Below are 8,929 nucleotides of genomic sequence, written 5' to 3'. Positions count from 1 at the left end.
ACCAACTGGAGACAACTTAAGCACCAGAAGCCGACATCAGGGCAAACCAGGGAGGCTGGCACCAGGCACTGCAGGAAGCCCACATGGGTAGGGGGAGGTGGGGAGCAGGCAAGCCCTCTCTTCCTGCCTGGGACCAATGGGGTGGGGGGAAGAGGATAGTTCTCAGCCAGAGCTCTGGGTCCTGACACGACTCTGATGCCCCTTCTTGTATAATCCAAGATAAACTACAGTAAACCAGAAAAAAAGAGTAAGGAAATCCATGGAGGTCTGCAAAGCAGCAGCCTGGGGACAGGGAGCTGGGGTGGGCGCCACCTGGTGGTCATCCCTGGTACTGTGATACCTGGAATGGATCCCCAAGGTGGGGCTGAGACGAGGAGTGGGATGGCGGCTGTTGTCCCAGGACTGGGCTGCAGCCAGCCAAGACCAGTGAGGAGTGGGAGGTGAAGGTGACATTGCTGAACACCTCCTGCAAGCCAGCGCTTTATGTGTATACATCTATTTAGCCCTTCCAACTGGATCATCCCCATCTTTCAGATGAGGTAGAACTGAGGCTCAGATGAGACACCAGTTACTCCAGCACGGTAGTAAAAGGCAGAGCTGGGATTGGAACCTGGGTCTCTCTCACTCCGAGGCCTCAGCCTCTGCACCCTACTTCCCCTCGGCCCCCTGGAGAAGGGGTTGTGCAGCGGGCACCTGGAGAAGGGCCTTGGGTCCTGCAGGACCATGGCCATGGCGAATGTGGACGGAGCACGCTGGAGCTCAGATTCTGTACAGCTGTCAGCAAAGCCACCTGTGGTCCTTGGGGCCTAAGGCCCATGCACGTAAGTTTCTAGAAGCAAATGGTGGGAAAAGGGCACCTGAGCCATGGACACAGGCCCAGGCCTGCAGGGAGGCTAGGGTAGACCTGCTGGGCCCACCTATATACATCAGCCAAGGCCCCAAGGACCTGGGCAGCCCTGCATAATCCAAGCAGAGGGACAGGACAGGCAGCTGCCCCAACACCCCAGCCTGCTAAGCCTCTTGAAACCCACACAGCTTGTGAGGGAGAAGACAAAGGCCTGGGCAGGCAGGCCCTTGGGGCTTGGGCAGGATATGGAGGAAGTGACAATACTCCCAAGGCCCCAGACCTAGTCCTAAGACATCAGGGACACAGGAAACTGGGACATTTATGGACCCAGAGCCCATGATGAGCCTTTGAAACCCTGCTTCCTCTCTTTGGCTGAGAAGACATAGTATAAGACGTGCTTGGTAGGGACTTCCCTACGGGTCCAGCGATTAAGACTCCACGCTTCCACTGCAGGGATGACGGGTTCGATCCCTGGTCAGAGAACTAAGACCCCACATGCCATGCGGTGTGGCCAGGCACGTGCAGGAAGCCCAGTCAGCTGGGCCCTCATGAGAGTCTGAGGAACCTGTTATTTCCTCCTCAGCCCCTGGCCAGGGAGGATGAGAAACCAGGACACAGTGCCCAAGGCTCTCCTCGGCCTGACCTCCCAGCCAGAAAGGCCTGGCCAAGCCTCATGGCTTAGGCAGCTGAGTGGGAGGTCAGCATGGCCTGCGGAGGGTCAGCTTCAGGGCACCACAACAGCCTCAGGACAAACTCCTGGCACCAGTGAAGGGCCTCCCAGCCCAGCTGGCAGGGAGGGGAGGCCAGGGACCACTTTTCTTCGCACCACCCCACAGCTGTGCATGTGATATGGCTACAGGGGTGAGGGGTGCCCTGGGGACTTCTCGGTTCTCAGGCGAGGCTGAGCTAGGTGAGCCTGACAAAATAATACAGGTCTTTTCTGCCTTCTTTTACTTACCATAATGTTTTTAAGGTTCACCCATGTATCAGAATTTCATTTCTTTTTATTGCCAAATAATATATATTATTGTATGGTTATACCACATTTTATTTTTCCATTCATCAGTTATTTCTCCTTTTTGTCTATTATAAGTAACGCTTCTATAAACATTTGTGGTCTGGGGGGACATATGTTCTCATTTCTCTTGGGTGTATACCTAGGATTGGAATTGCTGGTAACTATCTATGTTTAACTTTCTGAGGAACTGCAAGGCTGATGGCTGTGCCATTTTACATTCCTACCAGCAATGCATAACAGATCCAATTTCTCCTCACCCTTGCCAACACTTGTAATTATCTTTTTTATTACAGGTGAGGTGGTATCTCATGGTTTTGATCTGCATTCTTACGATGGATAATGGTGTGGAACATCATTTTATATGCTTATTGGCCATTTGCACACCTTCTTTGGAGAAATATCTATATGGATTCTTTGCCTATTTTTAAAATTGGGTTATTTTTCTTCTTATTATTGAATTGTATGGACTGAATGTTTGTATCCCCTCAAAGTCCATATGTGGAAATTCTCATCCCCAGTGTGATGAAATTTGGAGGTGGGGCCTTTGGAAGATAATTAGGGTTGGATAAGGTCATAAGGGTGGGGCTCTTACAATGGAATTAATGCCCTTTTAAAAGAGGAAGCAAAGGGGGCTTCCCTGGTGGCGCAGTGGTTGAGAATCTGCCTGCCAATGCAGGGGACACAGGTTTGAGCCCTGGTCTAGGAAGATCCCACATGCCGCGGAGCAACTAGGCCCGTGAACCACAACTACTGAGCCTGTGTGTCTGGAGCCTGTGCTCTGCAACAAGAGAGGCCGCGATAGTGAGAGGCCTGCGCACCGCGATGAAGAGTGGCCCCTGCTTGCCGCAACTAGAGAAAGCCCTCGCACAAAAACGAACACCCAACACAGCCAAAAAAAAAAAAAAAAAAAGAGGAAGCAAATAAGATCTGTCTTTCCTGTATGCACACAGGAAATGTTATGTGAGGACATAACTAAAAAGCCACCTGCACACCAGGAAGAGGGCTTTCAGACACCATATCTGAGGGCACCTTGATCTTGGACATTCCAGAACTATGAGAAATAAATAATTGTTGGCTAAACCACCCAGTCTATGGTAATTTATAACAGTAGCCCAAACTAAGACAAATTGTAAGAGTTCTTTATTTATATAGTCCAGATACAAGTCCCTTATCAGACTTATGATTTGAAAATATTTTCTCCCGTTCTGTGGGTCTGCCATTATTTTAAATCTTTTTTGTTGAGATAATTGTGGCTTCACAAGAAGTTGCAAAAAAAGAAGAGGTCTCATGACCTCAACCAGCTTTCCCCAGTGGTGGCATCTTACATAACTATTGTGCATCACCAAGACCAGGACATGCACGTTTGTACAATGTCTCAGGTGACCACAAACCTTACTCAGATTTCACCAGTTCCTGTCTTTTTGATAGGACTTGAAGACCTTCACTTCCTGTCCTTTCTGTGGTGAGGACAGGGGGGCAGAATGTGAGGTGTCTTACTGCAGCTGCGGACCAAGTGCTCCTTTCTCTCCCAGTGAGGACAACTGTGCTTCCAGGATCTCCGTGTGGAGATCCACACAGACGCCTCTTGCAGCAGAGCTGGGATCACAACCGTTCCCTCATCTCACCAAAGATCCCCTCCCCGGATGTTGTGTGTAGGGGGATCCAGGTTCTGCCACAAAGAAAGCTGCCACTTCAAACAGCCTGTCCTTCCCAGCCTCTGGGACAATGGGTTTTGGGGGTGGGTATTACTTTAATAATTAAAGCATTTCAGAGGCAGGTTCCAGCCCTCCTCCCCAAGATGAGTCCCTGCCTGGGGCTCCCCTGTGCTCTTCTGTCCCCTTTGGGGTGAGGGGAGAGGTAACAGGAGAGCAAGGGGACACTGGCAAGTGCTCTGGGCAGGATTCCAGAAATCACTAACTCTCGGGGATCTGGGTGTTACAGACATGGGGATTTGAAGTATGAATCTTGGAAAATACATAAGGGCAAAGACAGGCTGCCCACTCTCACCACTATTATTCAACATTGTTTTGGAAGTTTTAGCCACAGCAATCAGAGAAGAAAAAGAAATAAAAGGAATACAAATCGGAAAAGAAGAAGTAAAGCTGTCACTGTTTGCAGATGACATGATACTATACACAGAGAATCCTAAAGATGCTACCAGAAAACTACTAGAGCTAATCAATGAATATGGTTAAGTAGCAGGATACAAAATTAAGGCATTCCATTCCTATACACTAATGATGAAAAATCTGAAAGTGAAATTAAGGAAACACTACCATTTACCATTGCAACAAAAAGAATAAAATACCTAGGAATAAACCTATCTAAGGAGACAAAAGACCTGTATGCAGAAAACTGTAAGACACTGATGGGGCTTCCCTGGTGGCACAGTGGTTAAGAATCCGCCTGCCAATGCAGGGGACACAGGTTCGAGCCCTGATCCAGGAAGATCCCACATGCCGCAAAGCAACTAAATCCGTGCGCCACAACTACTGAGCCTGCGCTCTAGAGCCCGTGAGCCAAAACTACTGAAGCCCGCACACCTAGAGCCTGTGCTCCACAACAGGAGAAGCCACCACAATGAGAAGCCTGCACACCGCAACAAAGAGTAGCCCCCATTTGCTGCAACTAGAGAAAGCCCGCGGGCAGCAACGAAGACCCAACGCGGCCAAAAATAAATAAATAAATAAATAAAATTTTTTTAAAAAGACACTGATGAAAGAAATTAGAGATGAAACCAACAGATGGAGAGACATACCATGTTCTTGGATTGGAAGAATCAACATTGTGAAAATGACACTACTACCCAAAGCAATCTACAGATTCAATGCAATCCCTATCAAACTACCACTGGCATTTTTCACAGAACTAGAACAAAAAATTTCACAATTTGTATGGAAACACAAAAGACCCTGAATAGCCAAAGCAATCTGGAGAAAGAAAAACGGAGCTGGAGGAATCAGACTCCCTGACTTCAGACTATACTACAAAGCTACAGTAACCAAGACAGTATGGTACTGGCACAAAAACAGAAATATGATCAATGGAACAAGATAGAAAGCCCAGAGATAAACCCACGCACATATGGTCACCTTATTTTTGATAAAGGAGGCAAGAACATACAATGGAGAAAAGACAGCCTCTTCAATAAGTGGTGCTGGGAAAACTGGACAGCCACATGTAAAAGAATGAAATTAGAACACTCCCTAACACCATACACAAAAATAAACTCAAAATGGATTAAAGACCTAAATGTAAGGCCAGACACTATAAAACTCTTAGAGGAAAATATAGGCAGAACACTCTATGACATAAATCACAGCAAGATGCTTTTTGACCCACCTCCTAGAGAAATGGAAATAAAAACAAAAATAAACAAATGGGACCTAATGAAATATAAAACCTTTTGCACAGCAAAGGAAACCATAAACAAGACAAAAAGACAACCCTCAGAATGGGAAAAAATATTTGCAAATGAAGCAACTGACAAAGGATTAATCTCCAAAATTTACAAGCAGCTCATGCAGCTCAATATCAAAAAAACAAACAACCCAATCCAAAAATGGGCAGAAGACCTAAATAGACGTTTCTCCAAAGAAGATATACAGATTGCCAACAAACACATGGATGGATGCTGAATATCACTAATCATTAGAGAAATGCAAATCAAAACTACAGTGAGGTATCACCTCACACCAGTCAGAATGGCCATCATCAAAAAATCTACAAACGATAAATGCTGGAGTGGGTGTGGAGAAAAGGGAACCCTCTTGCACTGTTGGTGGGAATGTAAATTGATACAGCCACTATGGAGAACAGTATGGAAGTTCCTTAAAAAACTAAAAGTAGAACTACCATACAACCCAGAAATCCCACTACTGGGCAAATCATAAATAAATAAATAAACAAATAAATTTATTTAAAAAAAAAAAAGGAGGACCCCAAAGCTGCTGAAGCCCTGGTCTTAGCTCGGGCTGCATAACAAAATTCCTCAGGCTGGGTGGCTTAAACAACAGAAACTTATTTCTCACTGTTCTGAAGGCTGGAAGTCCAAGATCAAGGTGCCGGCCAATTCGGTTTCTTGTGAGGGCCTACACTGTGGCTTATAGATGTCCTCACATGGCCTTTCCTCCCTGTGCCAGTGGAGAGAGACAGTGCCCTTGGTGTCTCTAAGTAAGAGGACACTAACCCTATCTGGTCAGGGTTCCACCCACATGACCTCATTTAACCTTAAATACCTCCTTAGAGTCTCCATCTCCAAATATGGTCACATTGGGGGTTAGGGCTTTAACCTATGAATTTGGGAGCAACACAGTTCAGTGCATATCAGCCCCCCAATCTGCCCAGTCCATGGTTCACCCATCATCTCCCAGAGAACACTCATCTGGACGTTAGAACTTGAAGTTTAAGAGAAAAAGGAAAATATCTGGGATTTAAAGGGGAAGAGGAGGGAAGCTTCTTTAAAAAGGGAGCAGAAATTCATCCCCAGGTCACTGACCACCTCCCTACACACACCCGAGCCAGGGTGGAGGAAGCCCAGAGCCCCCATCCTTCATCCCCATCTCACCACAAAAAAAAAAGCAACAGAGTTTCCAACATCGACAAATGCTTTTCCCCAGAAAATGTCTCTTTCTACCTCAGTACTCCTCAAAGGACAAAGGGTGAGTTTATTAGTACCCAAGTCATACATGGCCCATTTTTATGTTGCCTTCAGTGACTTCAGATCTGAACATGCAATAAATGTTCTTCTCATATTTTCATGGGGGTAGGAGGCAGCTGATCAGAGTTTTAACAAAAACTTCCTAACCATACTCGCACCTTAAATTCAAGAAGCTTCCCTCTGCTCCTCCAAGCTCAAAAGATGAAGAAAACCATCACACAGTTCAGAACTGGATGAGCAGCTCTATCCTTACAAGAGCTATTTGGAGACAAGCCAGGGCCTCTGCATGTGCTTGAGCCCAGGTCCACCAGGCTGGGGGTGAGGGGCATTGAAGTTTAGACCCGCGAGGAATTTCATTTTAGCTGATCCCAGGAACACAGACCTCAGCAAAGAGCCTGTCTCTCCATCACCTCAGAGGCCCAAGTCACATCACTTTGTAGGAAAAAGTGGCCCATGTGGAGGAGTAGCCTGTACCTCCACCTGTAAGGACTAGGGAAGAGCTGACTCATGGACCAGAGACCCTGGGCTGCAGCAATGGCTCCCAGGAGTCACACAGCACTGAAATTACAAGATGCATGCTGGGACGAAGAGGAAGTTTTGGGCAATTACTCACCCCTGCCCTGCTCGTGGGACTGGACAGGGTTCTCTCCCAGTAACTCCAGGACCCATTGATTTTGCTTCCTAAATGATCCCAAATATGCCAGCTTCTGCCTGCATCCTGGTCCAGACCTCCATCACCTCTTCTTCTTCTTCTTTTTCTTCTTTTTAATAAATCTATTTATTTATTTTTGGCTGCGCTGGGTCTTCATTGCTGCGTGCGGGCTTTCTCTAGTTGTGATGAGCGGGGGCCACTCTTTGTTGCGGTGCGCTGGCTTCTCATTGCGGTGGCTTCTCTTGTTGCGGAGCACGGGCTCTAGGCACGCGGGTTTCAGTAGTTGTGGTGCGTGCGCTCAGTAGTTGTGGCTCACAGGCTTAGCTGCCCCGCCGCATGTGGGATCTTCCTGGCCCAGGGCTCTAACCCAAGTCCCCTGTGCTGGCAGGCAGATTCTTAACCACTGCACCCCAGGGAAGTCCCCATCACCTCTTCTTATACAGAGCGCAGTCAATGGCCTCCAGATGCCTTCTGACTTCTGCCCCTCCCCCCAGCTCATTCGCTACACAGTAGCCCAAGGGAATCCTCTAGAACCTGACGCAAACACTTACTGTTCAAGCACATCCCCTCCCTCATGACTACCACTGGATGAAGCCCTGAATGGCCTCTTCCTGCCCTGCTGCAGCCTCACCTCAAACCATCTCCCCCGTCTCTCCAGCGCCAGCCCCGGCGGCCCAGCTTCTGTCACTTCCTCCATGGTCTCTTCCACTTCCTCTTCTCCCTCCCACCCCCTCCCCAGGCTGCGCTGGTGTGGATCACTTAGTGCTGAGAAAAACACAAGGCAGTTTGACAACAGGAAGAAAACGGGGGACTGAGGAGGAGGAAGAGAAAGCTTGGGTTGGCGGGCAAGGGCCTCTCAGGAGGAAGGCACAGCCCATCTGGGTGACAGCCCATGCCTAGTGTAACTAGAGGGCACACATGGTGGGGGGCTGGGGGAGGAAGGATGCAGCCTTGAATGCTAACGTCAGTAATTTGGATCTCAACTATGCCTGAAAAGACTTCTAATTTTACTTTCACAGGAAGAGGAAATTCTTTTTTTTTTTTCCATCTCCAACCAATATTTTATTGAATGTTTTCCATGGCCCGGGCCCTGTGAAAAGAGGAATCCAAAGCTGGACCAGCCCTAATTCATGTCCTCCAGGCCAGTGATTCCCCAAACCCGGCTAATGAACAGAATGGGAGATTTCCACACACACGTCAAGTCCCAGGCCCAGAATATCACCTTTCTGTGGCTTTCCTTAGCAAAGACAAGATGGGCTGAAATTCTCAAGAAAGGGTCCACTAAACCAAGAGAAAACAAAAAGGATATCAATGCATAGAGTGCTTGAAAAACTAATCACACTTCTCCACAGATTCCAAACCTCCCAAACCAAAAGGTTGTCTTTCTGTTCACACCCCCTACACACCTGAGAAATCTGCAAGCAAGCCCAAATTACAGTCGTAATTTCCAAGGCCACTCACCCTGCTAGCAGCGGCCTTTGGAGATAATCGAGATATTCTGGTGGTGATAACTATCTTCCTCCACTTTGCTGCTTCACCATCCATTCTGTGTCTCTCCCCCTCCCCCTCCCTCTCCATGCTCCTCCAGTTTCAAACATAGTAGAGTAACAGAAGGCAGGGGCATGAAGCAGGAGGAGAAATTTTATATTTTAACCAGAAATTTAATATTTTCATCAGAAGTTGCCAACACGTGACAGATAAGATGCAGCCTTTCTTAACTAAATATTTCTAAATTCTCATGCTTCGGAAGGT

This window comes from Mesoplodon densirostris, chromosome 10 (assembly GCF_025265405.1).
Source record: "Mesoplodon densirostris isolate mMesDen1 chromosome 10, mMesDen1 primary haplotype, whole genome shotgun sequence".
NCBI lineage: Eukaryota > Metazoa > Chordata > Mammalia > Artiodactyla > Ziphiidae > Mesoplodon > Mesoplodon densirostris.
The sequence above is the reverse complement of the archived record's forward strand: the minus strand, read 5'-3'. Positions refer to the sequence as shown.